General features: G+C 32.8%; 1 protein-coding gene across 2 annotated transcripts in view; it reads right to left on the bottom strand.

Moving 5' to 3' along the window:
* Positions 1-8,961, bottom strand: part of LOC129807174 (uncharacterized) — an 82,613-nt gene extending 73,652 nt beyond the window's left edge. For both annotated transcript variants that reach the window (XM_055856263.1, XM_055856262.1), the window contains exon 1: positions 7,191-8,961. The gene's annotated coding sequence lies outside the window, so the exon portion shown is untranslated. The remainder of the gene's footprint in view (positions 1-7,190) is intronic.
* Between the last annotated feature and the right edge of the window lie 7,659 nt (positions 8,962-16,620).

A 16,620-nucleotide genomic window follows, 5' to 3' on the forward strand; every position in this document is an offset into this window, starting at 1 on the left:
AATTGGCCTAAATCACATTGTGATTAATGGTCACCGTAACGTCGGCACTTCAACATTAAATTTACATTAATTTTGATTTCTGAAAACGATTAACGTTGGATTTTGATCTGATAGATCCGTGGCGAGACCCACAGTTGTGAGTTCGTGTCCCGCCCGATGCAAAGATCCCATTGTCTGATTTAGTTAATTTTCACATTTAACTAAAACGTAATAATGGGTCCCAAGCAGCATATCTTGGTTATTTAACTGTTGAATAACGTTTTTATTTGGTTGAAATAACTGTATTTTAACGTTGACACAACGATAATTTTTGGTTAAGTTATTTTGTGCTGCTTGGGGTGGAGTCATCACTTATAGACGTTATACACTTATGCACAGCTTGCAGAAATCTTACTTTTTTACGTAAAAAAAATTTCGAAATATCATCAAATATAATCATTTTATTATGCAACTAACAATTTTAAGATTTCTCGAAATCTGTTTTAAGTAAAAATTGAAAGTTATTTTCAGTTGTCCATAGAGGCTTCTCCTGATCCTCTTGCCCTGAAAAAAGCAAACCAGGGGCATGATATTTCCTATGTTTCCCATATATTTCTAGCGAGCCGAAAAACCTTTTGGGTTTACTAGCCACTTTCTGTCAGTGTAGAATGAATTAGCAAAAAATATAAATACAAAATAAAAGCCAACTTAATATTGAATAGGCAATCGAAAACTATAAATTGGGAACCTACGTAATTTTGGAGATATCTTGTGAAATGTGTAGGAAAACAAGGAAAAATTTACACTAAAATCGGTCGCATTTTTCAGAGCTAATGTCACCCCCCTGAAGCAAAATTTGTACTCTTTAGACACTATTGTATTCAACTAGGACACTGTCAAAGGAAAAAATTATGCAGATTTATAATTTTGTAACCTTGTTGAAAACATATATTTCATATTCGTGCTTGAGGCACTTTCACCTGCCTCATGGACCTTAAAAGTTATTATCGTTCTGTATATTAATTTCAATGGAGCTCTACACAAAGTTTTCCAAGAGAGGGACTGTGTCCTAGTCGAGATGTACTGAATGATATAACCATTAAAATGATTACATAAGTTTTTCATGGTATGTCAGCAACAATACCCAGTTGGAACCTATGACAATATAAACCCATTTTATAAGGCACGATACTGAGAAAAGGGTACTTGGTACTTATATTTCCGAGTAATTGAAATATCTCACTTTTGAAATTATCAATTAAACTTTTCCTCCCGGAAACGGTAAAATAAAGTTATAATTCTTTTTTTTTGTGTGGTAAAACCGCAGTTATAAAATATTTGAATTGAACTCAAAAATGTTTTAGTATTTCTCTTGAATTACTCGAGAAATATCAAACTTCAAGTTGTGTAATTTCTTTTCTTTTTCTCTCCAGGATCTCTTACGAGTTTGCCATAAATCTTATTTTAATTGTTGTGAGTGCATGATTTGCAAAAATAACCACTTTATCCACATAATCTCTGTTGAAAGGTAGTGGCTTGGAAAAAAAAGTTGGTGAGAAAAGTGTAGTCGGATCAACAAGTTGCTCTTTGTACATATATATAATACATATAGTTGAAAATGTGCAGCTGTGGTATTATTCCCATTGAATTTTCGAAATATATTTCAAAAAAACCATAATTCAACATTGTAAGTTTGCATGAAATCCTTGGTTGTAAAAACACGAAAAGTTTGTGATTGTTGATCTTACCATATGCTCCATTGTATTTTCAGGGGCGGGTGGGGAAAATCCACATATAAGAATTTCGCAATCGCCAGCAACAATTTTCATTTCTCGACGATATGGATTGTTAAATCCCCAGAAAATGTTATATTTTTGGTATACGAAAGCACATAATGGTGTATAGTGAAGTTTTTCTCCCTCTTGTTCTCTTCCCCGAAATTGCATTTTCATCAGCAAAATGGAAATTTTCTGCTCAATATTTTCTCATCTCTTAAGGTTCATGGATTTTCTTCCAAATGATGATTTGTTGTTTTAATTCTGGTATCGTGTCCTCTTTTCTTTTTCTCAAGAAATGAGCAAAAAGTTATTGACGGAAGTCAATGTCATATCGACAGCACAAAATCATTAAAATTGTATGAATTTAATTTGCAGCTGGAGCAAAACGAATGGTTAAATTTTAAATTTTCGTTTCAAATACAACATTTTTACGAAATCCACACACATATACACACCTTTTAGGGTTTTAGAAATTTATTATATTTCTCCTCTTGACTAAGGGTCAATGTTTTAGCAAATGCTATCTACAATTTCGGGGGTTGCTGCTCTATATATGTATACGTCAAGGTATATGTGGTACATTTGGTGTATAAGAATGGGTCTGAAAGTCCCATGATATTTATATACACACGATTTAATTCCCTACAGACTTGCTGAAATGTTGAGAGAGGCTAAGCAAAACGGTAAAGGAAATGTTAAACTTGGTTGTTGTGGAGGAAGAGAGTATATCCGAGAAACATATGCAGATTATGAATTAGTTTCCTTATACGACTTTAATTAGGAATTTAACAATTCCTAAAATTTAACACTTCAGATGCTGTTATGCAATGTAGTATTAGTCTTAATTTTGCAGAATATTTATTTTTGCTGTATTACTAAAAGCTCAGATCAGCTTGCAAGTAATATCCTTAATATGAACTACCGCAGAACGCCAGTAAATTCAATTAGGACAAGAATTTAGGCCACGTCATATAGGAATTTTCTGCAAAATTTATGAACAAATGCAGTTTTTTCAGTTATATACAAAAGAATTTAGATGAAGGTACAGTAAAATGATATTATACACCCTCCAAAATTCAGACACGCTTGATGAAATGAATTTAAAATGAAGTGAGTATTATCTGAATTTTGCGGAGTGTATGCAAAAGACATGAATGTTTTATAGATTTATAAAAATCGGTTCCACAGAAATCGAAGTATTTGAGGTTATTGTTATAAAATTTGGTTTTTGCGATTTCAGCATCATTAATCTCTCTAGTCTAACCTGGTCCTAATTAAACAAATTTTTAACTCTTGAACACAAATTGGTCATTAATCAACAAGTTTAGGGTAAAACACGCTACCTTCGGATGACTCAAGCTTCGTACAACTCAATTTTTTTCCCATGCTCTTAATGGATTTTACACACAGCTCTTTTCTGGAAATTTGAGGCATTGGATCAGCTATTAAAATGTAATATTACAATGTGCCAAATTAATTTAAAAAACATTGAAAAAAAATTAATTGTGCGAAGCTTCAGTCGTCCGAAGGTCATGTGCTTTCCCATACCACTTCAAACTCCTACACTTTCAAAGTCGAAAAATATAAACAGTAAAAAATTAAATTTGCTTATAATACACAGAAAAAAATCTTAAAATTGTTCATAAATGCTTGTGAATTCCTACTGGGGGCTTACGAAATGCTCGCAAAGTGTATAACCTGCTTGTAGATTTGTACATGGGTGGAGACGGTCATCGCTTCCTTCTACCGCGCCCTTATAATCCTATTAAAGTCCTATTATTACAGTCCCACTTAAAAGTTCGTTAAAGTTTGTACTTTTTAACAAACTTTGTTCGTAACATGATCGCTTCTTTTGTTCTTTTACAAAAATTTGGTCGTTCTGTTTTGGTTGCCTGCCAAAACGTTACGAACAAATGATAAAACTTCACGAACAGTTTTTGTGTATTTACAAATATTTAGAAACAAATATTTGTTAAAATAACAAAAAATGGTCATTAAGTGATAATATTACTAACAAATATTAGCGAAAAAAGTACAAACTTTTACGAACTTTTTAGTGGGTTATACACTTTACGAGCATCTTGTAAGTCCCCTATAGAAATTCAAAAACATTTACGAACAATTTTACTTTTTTTTTTGTTAGAAAATTTATTATTCACAGCTCATCTACCTTCCCTGCTTTAGGTAGAAATCAAATTTCAGACCTACGAATGACCTACTGGTCCCCAAAGGCTGGAGAAGGATTATCGTTTGATTTCATTAATATCGTTTGATTAAAATTTACGTTTTAACTTAACCCTTTAAGAACGATTGGAACACCGGTGCCCCATAAAGACAATAATTTTTCACGACTACCTAAAGTTAGTTTTTTCTTATGTTTATGCGTAATTGCAAAGTAAAAGGTTGAAGGAATCTAGGATATTTTTTGCAAGTCTCCAGCTATTTATTATATAGTAAATGTTTAAGCTAAAAAATGATGAATTTTTAAATTCTCATATTGAAACTTGATTTTAATAATTTTTATAGTTACAGTTTTTTTAAAGCAGAACCGTTTTGGAAAAAGAAACTACAATACTCGAATATAATATTTCTCGTTAGAGTGAAAATTATCAGTCATTGGTATCGTAAAAAAATACTTAAATTTTTGGGCTATTTTTGACCCTATCTTCATAGAGACAAATAATACACCAAATCAGACTGCTTTTCGAAGGTTAGATGTAACACGTTTTACAAGTCTTGTTTATCGGTTTCATTTTTATTGCTGATTTTCGGTCAGCGAAAATTGTCTTATCGTTAAAGGGTTAAGTTATAACGGTTCAAAGGGTTCCAATGTTGCTCAGAATTCTCAAATAACAGACAGATACAGTGCCCTCTTTGTTATTTGGATGATAGGTTGTCCACTTATCTGGATACATTTTTTGATTTTGTTCAACGTCTTAAAAATATAAGGTTTTTATTTGCTTTTTTTTGTAGAATTAGAATAAAAGCATTAAAAAAGATTATAAAGACATAATAAGAGAATTCTATGCTATTGTACTTCATTTATTAAACAAAGACTTCACAAGGTAATTAATTTTCATTGCTGAACATACATGCATACATAACCTCAAACTTATTTTAAATGTAACCGTCAAGATCTCGTCCGAATTACGCCGATCCGGATTAGAGAACGGGCACTATATCTGAGGGTAGTGAATTTTGAATTGAACTGAATTGAATTGAATTTATTTTTAAGTCGTTCGTATTTCTTCTCACCCCTCATGCGTCCACCGCCGCCTTAGCGTTGATTCCAACCTCCAGGACCAAATAGTGACAATGTCTCTTCTCTGTTGGTTTAATTATATTTTACAATATGTTTTCCATTTCATTATAGGGTTAGGCCAGTCAAAAGAGAAAGCAAGATAGCTAATCTAATCAGTTGTATGGAAATTTTATTCTAACCTATCTAACTTCTCATTAAGTGTCATATTTAGTGAATCTGTGATGTTGTAATATTTCCGAATTGTTTTTAGTAAAATAATATTGAAAATTGCAGAGGAAACCCTTCTATCATATTGATGGTTGTAAGGCATGTCACAGTTGAGGGCAGAATCACATTGACAAAAAAAGCTCGCCGTAGTCTCACAGTATTTTGTTAATGTACGCAATTTCATTGCAATTCTTACGCAAATTTTCCATTACCGTATTACCTTACGTCATACTCGGTGGCCATAGGTGGAAATAATATAAGAAAATTGAAGAAATAAAACGAAAATACGATAAACGGTGAGCAAAAAATAAACAGTACGAATTATATCTCTTACAGTTTTTTTACTCACCGTTTATCGAATTTTCGTTTTATTTCAACAGATTTTCTTATATTATTTTCACAGGGCTACCGAGTATGACATAAGGTAACACGGTAATTGAGAATTTGCGTAAGGATTGCAATGAAAATGCGTAAATTAACGAAATACGGTAAGCATTTTACTCTCAATGTGATTTTGCCCTAATGATCAGCCATCGTGACGTCAGCTCTTTTACACTAAACTTACAACCAGTTTGATTGCTATGTAACTTGTAAAACTTTAGTCATTCAGAGGAGATAGTATTAAATACGTTGAAATTACGTTTTTGTGACCTAATGTCATGCCTTAAATCGTGTTTTGCTACTTGGGTATGGTCAAGAAAATTCATAAAACTGTGTAGTCACACTATTCTAAGCAATCATTCTAATATGTTTAGGCAAGTTTAGTGTAATTATTTCACCAGAGTGCGCACAATAAAAGAAAATTTCAAAATTTTTATTGAAAAGCAAATATTTTGAAATTTAATTTTCATTCGAAATGTATAAAGAAAATGGCAATGACCATCCCTCGGAAGCTGTTTCTCTGCTGAATGTTCTGGCTGTAAATGTAGAATGAAGAAAAGTCATTTTCATGAGATGATGATATTTTGACGATGATAGAAATTCCAAGGTTCTCACAGTATTTCTCTTTGTTTCACACATATTCAATTTTCTTGGTAAGATGACTTTGTGTGATGCCACAATGGCATGTCGATTCTTTGGTTTTCTCCATTTCCAGAAAGCATAGATAGTGAAAACCCAAAACCACCAAGAATGTTCAGAACCAAGTTAAGAACGCATTTTCAATTAAAAGTAAATAATATAAATATTAACTTTTCCAAAAGTGGAAATGGGAAGGATCTAGGGAGGAATGTGGGCGAAAGTGAATGAGAGTAAATCATCTTCTCATTTCTGGGCGCATTTTTGTGGCGAATCTTCTGGAATTTTTGTAGTTCCTTTAAGAATTTGCCAGAGTGAAAAATATTATAAGTAGCATCAAGTGAAAATATTTTCTACAATACCTTCGTTACTCGTTTTCTACCTCTCGTTTAAATACTTTATTGAAATTTTTCTCATGGGAGAAATCTTTGTCGGATGGGCGTGTAGGGCGTACTTCTTTCTCTACTGTAAGAGGAGGTATAGGAGAAAAATTTTTCCACCTTATGCCGTCGCGACGGAGATGACGAGAATTTTTTTTCTCACAAGTTTTTGGGGGTGCACTTTGTACGAGCACACCGTAAAGAATCCTCAAATGGCTATTGCCGTCGTGGAGGGAAAACATGGCCGCAAGAACTCTTTATTTTATCTCACGACATATCACCGGAAAATCTTCATGACACATTCTTAGCATTTTCACACTTTTCTTCAGTGGCAATTGTGCTAAACCACCTTTTTCCACGAGGAAAAATTTCAATCCTACCCAGTGAAAAGTGGCTGAAGAATTACGTGAAATACTCCCCAGAGAGGGTGAGACGGGATTTATCGAACGAATGGTGGGAGACAAGGTGGAATTACCAGGTAAAGGATGATGATTTTTTTTCTCCTTGTGGAAAAACACTACGATATGATCTTGTAAAGATGCTATGTATAAATGGGATTATATGTACCTTGATATCCACCACATTTATTGACTCGTCGTTACACAAAATTGTACAATTCACTCTTCACATTTGCAGCTTTTCACATTTGTGGGATTTTCCATAATTTCTTTCTTTTTTCTTTTCTTAAGAAATATTCCACAATTTACACAAATTTTCAGCACAATTTTCTAGGTAGGATGCACACTGCAATCTCTTACAGCAGGATTATTCTGCACAATAAACAAGCTCAAAAAACTGCAAAATAACTTTATTGCAAATTACCACACTAATCCTGTTTAAATTTATTTCCACCACTTAACATTAACCCCGTCTTAACATCGTTTTTTTTTTAAACACCCCTAACGGAACAAAATTATCCTTCTTGAGCTTCAACAATTAACGAGCTAAAGCACATTTCAAGACTCATCTTCATTGCGTAGACACATAAATTCAGAAAGGGATGGACTGTTTCTGGGGGGAGAGTTTATTGATAAAAAAAATCCATAAATTGCTAAAACACCTCACTTTATAGTTATATGGTCATGGAAATTAAATCCCCATGGAGGAGGTCTTCAACACCCTACCTCACTTAACAATAAAACTTTCTACACGTTTAACGAAAAATGTAAGATGTTTGCTTTATGGAATTCTTGATGAGACTGATCGTACGGTTAGGTGCCAGCCGTGATGTTGAGAATTAGTGTTTCTCAACATTTCATCCCAAGTTTTACGTTGAACTCTACGTACACTATAAATGCCTCTTGGCTGGAAAGTTAGCGTCCTTTCCACAAGCTTGTGGAACGTAAGTCTAATCAAGCGCCATCTAACGTAATTCAAAAACCAAAAACTCATACTTTTAGATATCCATTGTGGAAAATATCTTGAATCTTCCATCAAGTTTCTACGATGTTACAACAATTCTAAAAGCCATGATAGTTAAATGTTTGAGAAACTGTTGGAAAAGGCGCATGCGATTTTCCACATCCAAGTAGAACGCCCGCGCCTAATTTTTTATTATGATTTTCCTGATTTTTTCACTGTTGCATATGGGAGTTGTGTGTGGAGGCAGGAAGAATGTACGTAGACATCGTGGTTAGAGATGAAAAAACCACCTTTTTCTCCGTTTCGTTTCTTTTTTTTCCCTCATCATCTACAATGGAAATTAGTCTCACCTCTCTGGTGGCATAAAGGGGGAAATCTCAGGAATTGGCCCAAAAAAATATATATGTATATATGTTCAAGGGAGATTTTCAATAGAGGCTTTTGAATCCTTTTTTTTCTCCTTTTGCGCTCGGTTGCTCATTTGAAATTCAGAGAGACCATCCACATAGGTGGAAGTGAACCCAAACTCTCAGCTTTTTGGGGACTATGGCAGGATTCCCCCGATGGAACAATATGTCCCCAGCAGTGATTTATAGGTCAGTTGGTTCGGCAGCATGATTTGATTTTAATGCATTTACTCACGCTTGGCCACCGAATTGGCCTATCACCTTTACACTTCAATGAAATCAATATTTGTGGTGAAGAGATGTGCATTTATCTCAGCACTTATGGTTGGGTTTTCTCTCTATTTTTCCCCGTTACGCTCTATCGGTTACATCTACCCCATCTGCCTCTCAAAATAAAAAAAAAATAAAGAAAATAAAAAAAAAAACACAACCATGACAATCCAGTGTTAGAGATGCCAAATATTAGGTCACATTTCACATGATTGTAACAATACAATATCTTCATAAAATATTCACAGAAATTAATGGTCGGTATGACGAGGAAGTTTTTTTTCTCTACTTAGTTCTTGCTCTCAATTGATTGCCATATAGCCTGAGCAATTCACGCAGTAGTATCAATAAGACCCAGCTCAAAAAAAATTACTTCTTCGTCACACCATAACCACCCACAAACCATTTTTTTTATTCCAACACCCACAAGAAAGTTCGCTCTTGGTTTGTTGAGCAAAGTAGGGAAGGAGAATTTATTTTTTTTAAGAAGGGACAATATTACTGTGCTGGGAATTGGTCCGTGTTGGACTTCTTTTACAGTGGAGACGATAAAAGTGGGGTTTTACATTTAATTCTTTATATTTAAAGACGACCAAACACCCCAAGAACAGTGGCTAAACTTTAAGACTTCGGTGTATATGCAAAAAACGAGTGGAAAAAAACTTGCACAATAGCAAACTAACTTTAAGAAATATGTTTATGAAGTTTTAAAAATACCTTTTTGATGAATTCACAAAAAGTCAAATAAAACTTTATATATTGTTCTCTCTTTTGAGCAATAAAAGGAAAAAGATCAATATAGTCAATATATTATTTAAAATGGTCAGATGCACAAGAAATCTAACAGTGAAATTTCAAAGATGACATACAGTACAGTTCCTCAAATTTGTACATTTGAAAGGTATAGATCAGAGGTGTGCAAGAACCGTTTGAAACCGAACAAATGTCAAATGAAAGTTGTATGTCAGTGGTCAAAACGATACCTGAACAAACCTATTTTGACGTTTATTCGATTTCAAACGGTTCTTGCACACCCCTGGAATAGATGACATACAAATTTTCATCAAAAATGTACTTTCTTTAAATTAAGAAAAATAACTTTAGAGAATTTATCACTGTAATTTATTGTTAAATAAATGGAATTGATTGAGGAAGTGAATATAATACGATAATATTAAGAAAACACAAGAGAAAAATGGTTCTAATTCAGACTCTACACAAAAATTTCTTCACATAACCTCAAATTTTACATTTTGAATTCAACAGTCGTTCATATTTGAGGAACTCGACTCTAATTTAACCATAGTCCCACTGGGAAAATTAACATAAGATTTCCAAAGCAAGTCTCCCTGTATTGTAATCACTGAAAGGGATGTAATGAGCCCGATGAGCCTTATGATTCAGGTCGGTGGATCTGGAAAATAATAGGCCACGCCCTCTAAGCTGAAAAAATTGGAATTAGACAATGTCCTCTAATTTGGAAAAATAGGTCACAATCTCCCGAAAACATATATGACTTCAAATGCTTCAAAGGTACAATCGAGTAAACTTTTTTTTGATTATGTAGATCAGAGGTGTGCAAAAACCGTTGAAACCGAATTAACGTCAACATAAGTTTGTTATAGTAGCGTTTTGACCATTGACGTACATGTTTTATTTGACGTTTCAACGGTTCGGTTTCAACGGTTCTTATGCACGCGTCTGATGTAGATCATTCGGCCCATTCGACAATAGTTAGCCCAGTCAACGGCCGAAGTCACCAATATTAATTCTTCATTCCATTGACACGCCCAATTTTCTATCCTTATGCAGTTGTTGAGGTTACTGGGGTTTTTGTGCAGGTCAATTGTCCCCGTACTCAAGCGCTAAACCATTAAGGAAACCCAATTTAAAATGATATCAGCTAACTATTTTGATAGGGTGCATAGGGTGAGACTATTTTTGAAGGATTATAATTCTATTCCAAGGAAAAATGAAAAGGAGAAATCTCGAAAAAGAAAAAAAAATTCTTCTTAAGTGCTTCTGCCTCATCGACTTTTTTGTGTCGGTTCCTGTCACGACCATTTTCCCCAGTCATCATTTGTGACTAAAAACCAAACAGTCGTGACAGGAATCAACACAGTAAAGTCGATAACACAGAAGCACATGAGAACAGACATTCTTTTTCTTATCAAGATTTTTTCTTTTAATTTCTCATTGCAATAGCATAATGTAGTAGCAGAAAAAAGTTCATTAAAAGAGTTTCTTTTGTAGATGCTTTTCTGATTAATTTATTGCCGAAAAAATCTATAAACTTTAAGTTTTAAGACATAAATGGCCATTTTTCCATTTTAGGTTCAAAACATAACATAGGGAGAAGCAGGGCATCTTTGAATTGGGCTACCTTTGAAAAATGGCCGTTTGTCCTATCTTTAAATGGAATTCAGCCTTATTATAATTCAGCTTCATAATTGGTTCGTAGAGCTAATTTAATATCCATGGTGAATAGTTTGATAGAAAAATAGGAGAAAAAACTTTATTATTATTACTTTTCTCCCTAAATTTATTTTTTTTATAAAGTGGCTAGGGTACTCGAACACAGTGATCTCTAGCCCATTGAGGAGGCTGAAAGGCAGATTGAAAAGGAAAAATGGTCTATTAGGGGCTACTTTATTAATTAAACTTTAATAGAATTTTTGATTCGAGAAAAATAAAAGAAAGAATGAAATTATTTAAAGGCTGTCATGTTCACTGGCAGGTCACTTTCCCTTACAATTTAAAGAAAAATATTATTTTTTAAATAGAAAATAAAATCTGGTATAAGAAGTATGAATAAGATGATACAGTGCCCGGTTTGTAATCCGGATGATTGGGAGACAATATGACAGATGTTCGCTTCGTAATCCGGATGGATTTTTTTGAATTTGTTCAACGTTTCGAAAATATAATACTACAATTTTTTTCGTAGAATTAGAATAAAAATTTTAAAGAAGCTTAAAAAAACAGGAAAATCGTCTGCCTTTAAATGCAGCAGCCTTCAAATGTTGCGATTTTTTCGATGTTCTCAAAAGCATAAATTATATTCTATTAACTATTAGGTAGCTATCCATCATCCCCACAAATCATCAAAAAATGGAGAGCCTAGCTCCTATTTCCTAGATGCTAGATCAAAAAAAATGAAAATGAGCTCTAAACTGTAATTTTGATGTTCCACAAATCATGTGATTTTTCATAGTAAAAATCATTTTACAAATAAATCTTCCATTGTGACACATAGAAGGTTAATCAGGCTTAATATTTCTGTTAATACATTTTGGTTCAGATGTCACAATTTTTGTGGGTGGCAAAAATTTGAAAATATCACCCTGCAGCAGCCTTTAAATGCTAATGTCGTGTGCCTTTAAATCCTATCTTTCCATACATCAAAACATGTGAAATCGAACTCCAACTTTTCTCTGACGAACATCATACAAATACTTATAACCTGCTATCTTGCTCCGGCCGGGATGTTTCAAGTTGACAATTTTCAACTTCAATGGCTTTTTCTTCCAAATTTTCATGTGCAAAACAGTGCTTCAGAAAAATGTGAAGAAAAGTTATTGTTTAATGTCTTTTGACTGCAATGATGATTTTAGTGAGTGCGTTAGACTTCAACCTAATCATTTATAGCCCATTTAGTTTTATTGATTCAATATTCTCAGTGAAAAAAAAACATTTAAAGGCAGCTGCCTCGCGTTTGAAGGCAGACTATGCCAGCTGCCTTCATACAAATCGACATCACTTTTTTAATTTCCTCAGAAGGAAAAACTGAGGACTTGCGAGTGCTAAATGAGGTAATCATATACGCCGAATGAACAAGAGAATTTTTTGGTGTAGTAGAAAATAAAATCCATTTTGTGGATTCTTCAGAAAAAAATCTTAAATTTGAAACTCCATTTTTCGTTTGAAGGCAGACGACTTTCCCCTAATTAGAGAATTCTATGCTATTATACTTTATTTATTAAACAAAAATATCACAGGATAATTAATTTTCATTGCTGAACACACATGGATACATAACCTCAAAATTATTTTAAATGTAGTCATCGATAATTCGACCAGATTACTCCGATCCGGATTAGAGAGCGGGCACTGTACATAGCGCTTTTAGCGGTTTCTTTTTTTTAATTTAAAATATTAAAAAATGTGCCAAAATGAAGCAGGATTATTTTACAGAATTTAGGTGTAAAATATTACGAAAATTTCTAAGTTTCAAGACTTTTTCAGAACCCATGATGTTATCTCTAACAGTTTGACCTTCAGCTCTGGTGACGGCTACACGAACAAATGGCATAACATAATTTTTCGGAAATTGTCTGATGTGTGGAGATTCTTTGAAAATTCAGGTCTTCGAGGGATTAAAGACAAAACACATGATTGTTTCCTTTTAAGTTTGAAAGTGACAAATTTTGTCCAAAGAGCTTTTCTGAAAAGATATTACTTTGTTAAACCCGAATTGGATAAATTTCCTTCCATTTCATGCAATCTACTTTAAGTGTATAAAAGAAAACCAAGACCATTTGAAGAAGTGCACAAACTAAAAAGAATACAAAACCTCTGTTTAAAAATAATGAAAAAGAGCGCAAATGAAAGAGACTTTCTTCAAGATAAAAATAAGATATAGAACAAAATCGATGGTTTGAGGCAATGAGGGACAAAAACGACAAAGTAAAGCATATAAAAGATTCGCGGGGCTTTAAGGAGCTCCAACGAAAGTTTTTTTTCTTGCTGAGGAACTCGTGCAGTGATGGTGAAATAATGAAAATTGAGTGAAGGTACTTTACCAATACCGATAATAACTTAATTTTATCAACGTAATAATTGGGCAGGTACAGGAACGTGGGAGAAACTGCAGATGACACTATAATTGGCTTTTAAAGTTTCTTAGTTACTTCTCTATCAATTTATCAAATGCTATCAATATTTGCAATATAACCTATATCAAGGAAAGTGAAGCTTTTAAGGGGGGTAATCACATTTTATACGATCTTATATTGATTTACTACTAAAACTGCGATAAAACACAAAGATTTTAAGTTTTTTTCAGGAATTCTTAAATTCTTGTCGGTATTTTAATAATTTCTTTGAAAGAATTATGAAGAATCAATTCTGAATAAGAAAAATTCTGCATAGGGTAAAGTGATACAAGTTGGACATAGTGTTAAAAGTTGAACAATTCGCCGGTACAAATTAGACAGGGATTTTTTCTTGATAAATACAGTACTTAATTTTTTTAAGCACATGGCACCAAATTATAAAACTAAAACATTAAAAATATACAAATAAAAATGAAGTACTAAATTTATCAAGAAAAAAGCGCTGTCCAACTTGTACCATTGTCCAACTTTTACCATGGTCCAACTTGTACCACTTTACCCTACCTACCTAAAAAAATGATTAAATAACTTTGTGATTTTTTGAATACTAATAAGTTAAAAATAAGTAAAACTGGGGAGCAAACAAGCTACCGGGGAGTCAATCTCGTTTTACTTTGACTGCCGCTAAGCCAATCAGAGCGACTGATCGGCGATCGGCGGTCGATCTGCCACTTACGCTTTATTTGCTGATAAGACGTATTTACCCTATTTACCCCCTGAATATAATTATGGTAGTTTTACATTGTAACATACTAATTGCCTAACTACGCCACATTATTAGATTTTCAATACATATCTTGAAAAAAATCCGAAAATTTGAATTACTTTTTTTCTGTATGTGCATCATTTACCAATTACCAACAGAAGTGATTAAAATACATATAAAATCCCACAATGGAATTTAGAATTAGATCTAGATTGAGAATATAATTAGAGTTTATATAAATATATAAGTAAATTTCTTTTTTTAGCTCAGCTGAAACATATTTAGAATGAGAAATTGGAAAGGGCGTAGCCAGGATTTTCGTAAGGCGGAGGCAATTTGGAGGATTAACTCCAAAAGAAACCGTTTTTTTCTAACGCAAGAAAATTTTCGAAAATTTGCAAAGTTCATTTTTTATTTAAAAAATTCATTTAAATATAAATAAAATCCCTTTTATTTCCTTTTGGAAAAAGAAATCTACTTATAGGAACTGTTTTTTGAGGTAATTGTGTTTTTTTATTTTTATTCCAAGTCTGCACCGATTTTGACGGATTTAGACAATGCAATGGTACAAAAACGTTATTGTGAATCTGAGTAGGGGAAAGCTTCCAAGCTTCGAACATATTCTGGCTTCGAGCACTTCATATTTTTCCCATATTCCTTTAATTAATCTGACTTCATTTTTTTTTCAAGAAATGTGTAAATTGATACTACTTATTAAAATGTATTGCCATAGGTAATATTCATTAAAAAGGATATGGGGAAAAAATTTAATTGTCTGAGCCAAAGTGTATGCAAAGTCTGAAAGCCATGCCCTACGTAGATTTTTATTAGAGAAAATTGCATTTTAATAGCTTGTGAATAATATCGTAAAACGACATTCTTCGACCATAAAAGGCTTTTAGACTTTATTACCGGAAAAAAACCATCAAAAAACCTATTTTAATCTGAGTTCAATGATTTTAAGTGCTTAAGATATCTAGCTCATAAACAGTTTTCATTAATTTTTCAAATGCAAATATTAGCTTTTTCTTTTAGGGTGTCTACACATTGTAAGAAGTTTTCGTCGAAAATTGCTCTTTTGAAGAAAATCATCCGTACTGCTGTAGGGGGAAGTGGGGCACCTTTGAAATTGGGATTTTTCACCTTTTTAAATAAATTTGAGCCTTATCGTGATTTATTTTAGCATCTCATTGCAGTTAAATTATATCACAGTATAAGGCTCAATTTTATTTAAAAATAGGCGAACAATCCCAATTTTAAAGGTGCCCTACTTTCAAAGGTACCCCACTTCCCCCTAGGTGATAACGTCAAAATTCCATTAAAAATGCATATTTTGATGAAAAATGCTCCCAATGTGTAGAGACCTATAACGAAAATGGACAAAAAGCAGCGTCAGTTTTTCTTTTAAACTTCATTGTGAATATTTTTACAAGCTTTCTGTTTCAAACTCATCGTAAATCCACTGCCACATCGTTTTTTATGATCTTAAATTATTTGCAATGACGAGAAAACTTCCATAAAAAATTCCCTAAACCGTCTAAATATCTAAAATCTAAATCAATTTTAAATAGGCTTTTTCTTGGGAAGAAAATTGCGATAAAGAAAAAGTAATTTTTCATGTGTTTGAAATATAAAAAAAGAATTTAAATCCAATCTTTTGGAAGGATTTCGTAAACTGAAATGGAAAGGCTACTGAAGCCATTAAAAAGACTTTTCTTGAAGAAAACAGTGAGAAATTGATCAAAATTGGAATGGAAACTACTCTCCCTTCGAACGTTTATGCCTTCGAATAATGTGAATTTTCTTTTAGTTTTCAATTTTAAATTCTAAATTTTGAATTTTCATTCTAATTTTGTTGTTTGGTCAATCGGTTAATTTTAACTTTTTTGTCAACTTAGGGCAGAATCACATTGACAGTAAAATGCTCACCGTCACCGTCAAAGCCCTCGCCGTATTTCGTTGATTTACGCATTTTCATTGCAATTCTTACGCAAATTCTCAATTACTGTGTTACCTTATCTCATACTCGGTGACACTAGGTGAAAATAATATAAGAAAATTGAAGAAATAAAACGAAAAAGCGATAAACGGTGAGCAAAAAAACTGTAGCAAAAAATCCTACAGTTTTTTTTGCTTACCGTTTATCGCATTTTCGCTTTATTTATTCAATTTTTACTGTCAATGTGATTCTGCCCTTAGGCTTAATCTCAACAATGCAAGATTTTTAAAGATTTTTTTATTTAATTTTATTAAATTCCTTTAATTCTAATCTCAAAAGTCTAATAAATTTCAAGTATATAAAAAGTTTTCGATAGTATCATTGTATCAAATTGCAATTTACAGTGAATCTAAAAGGT

The sequence above is a fragment of the Phlebotomus papatasi genome, chromosome 3 (assembly GCF_024763615.1).
Source record: "Phlebotomus papatasi isolate M1 chromosome 3, Ppap_2.1, whole genome shotgun sequence".
In the NCBI taxonomy this organism is placed as follows: domain Eukaryota; kingdom Metazoa; phylum Arthropoda; class Insecta; order Diptera; family Psychodidae; genus Phlebotomus; species Phlebotomus papatasi.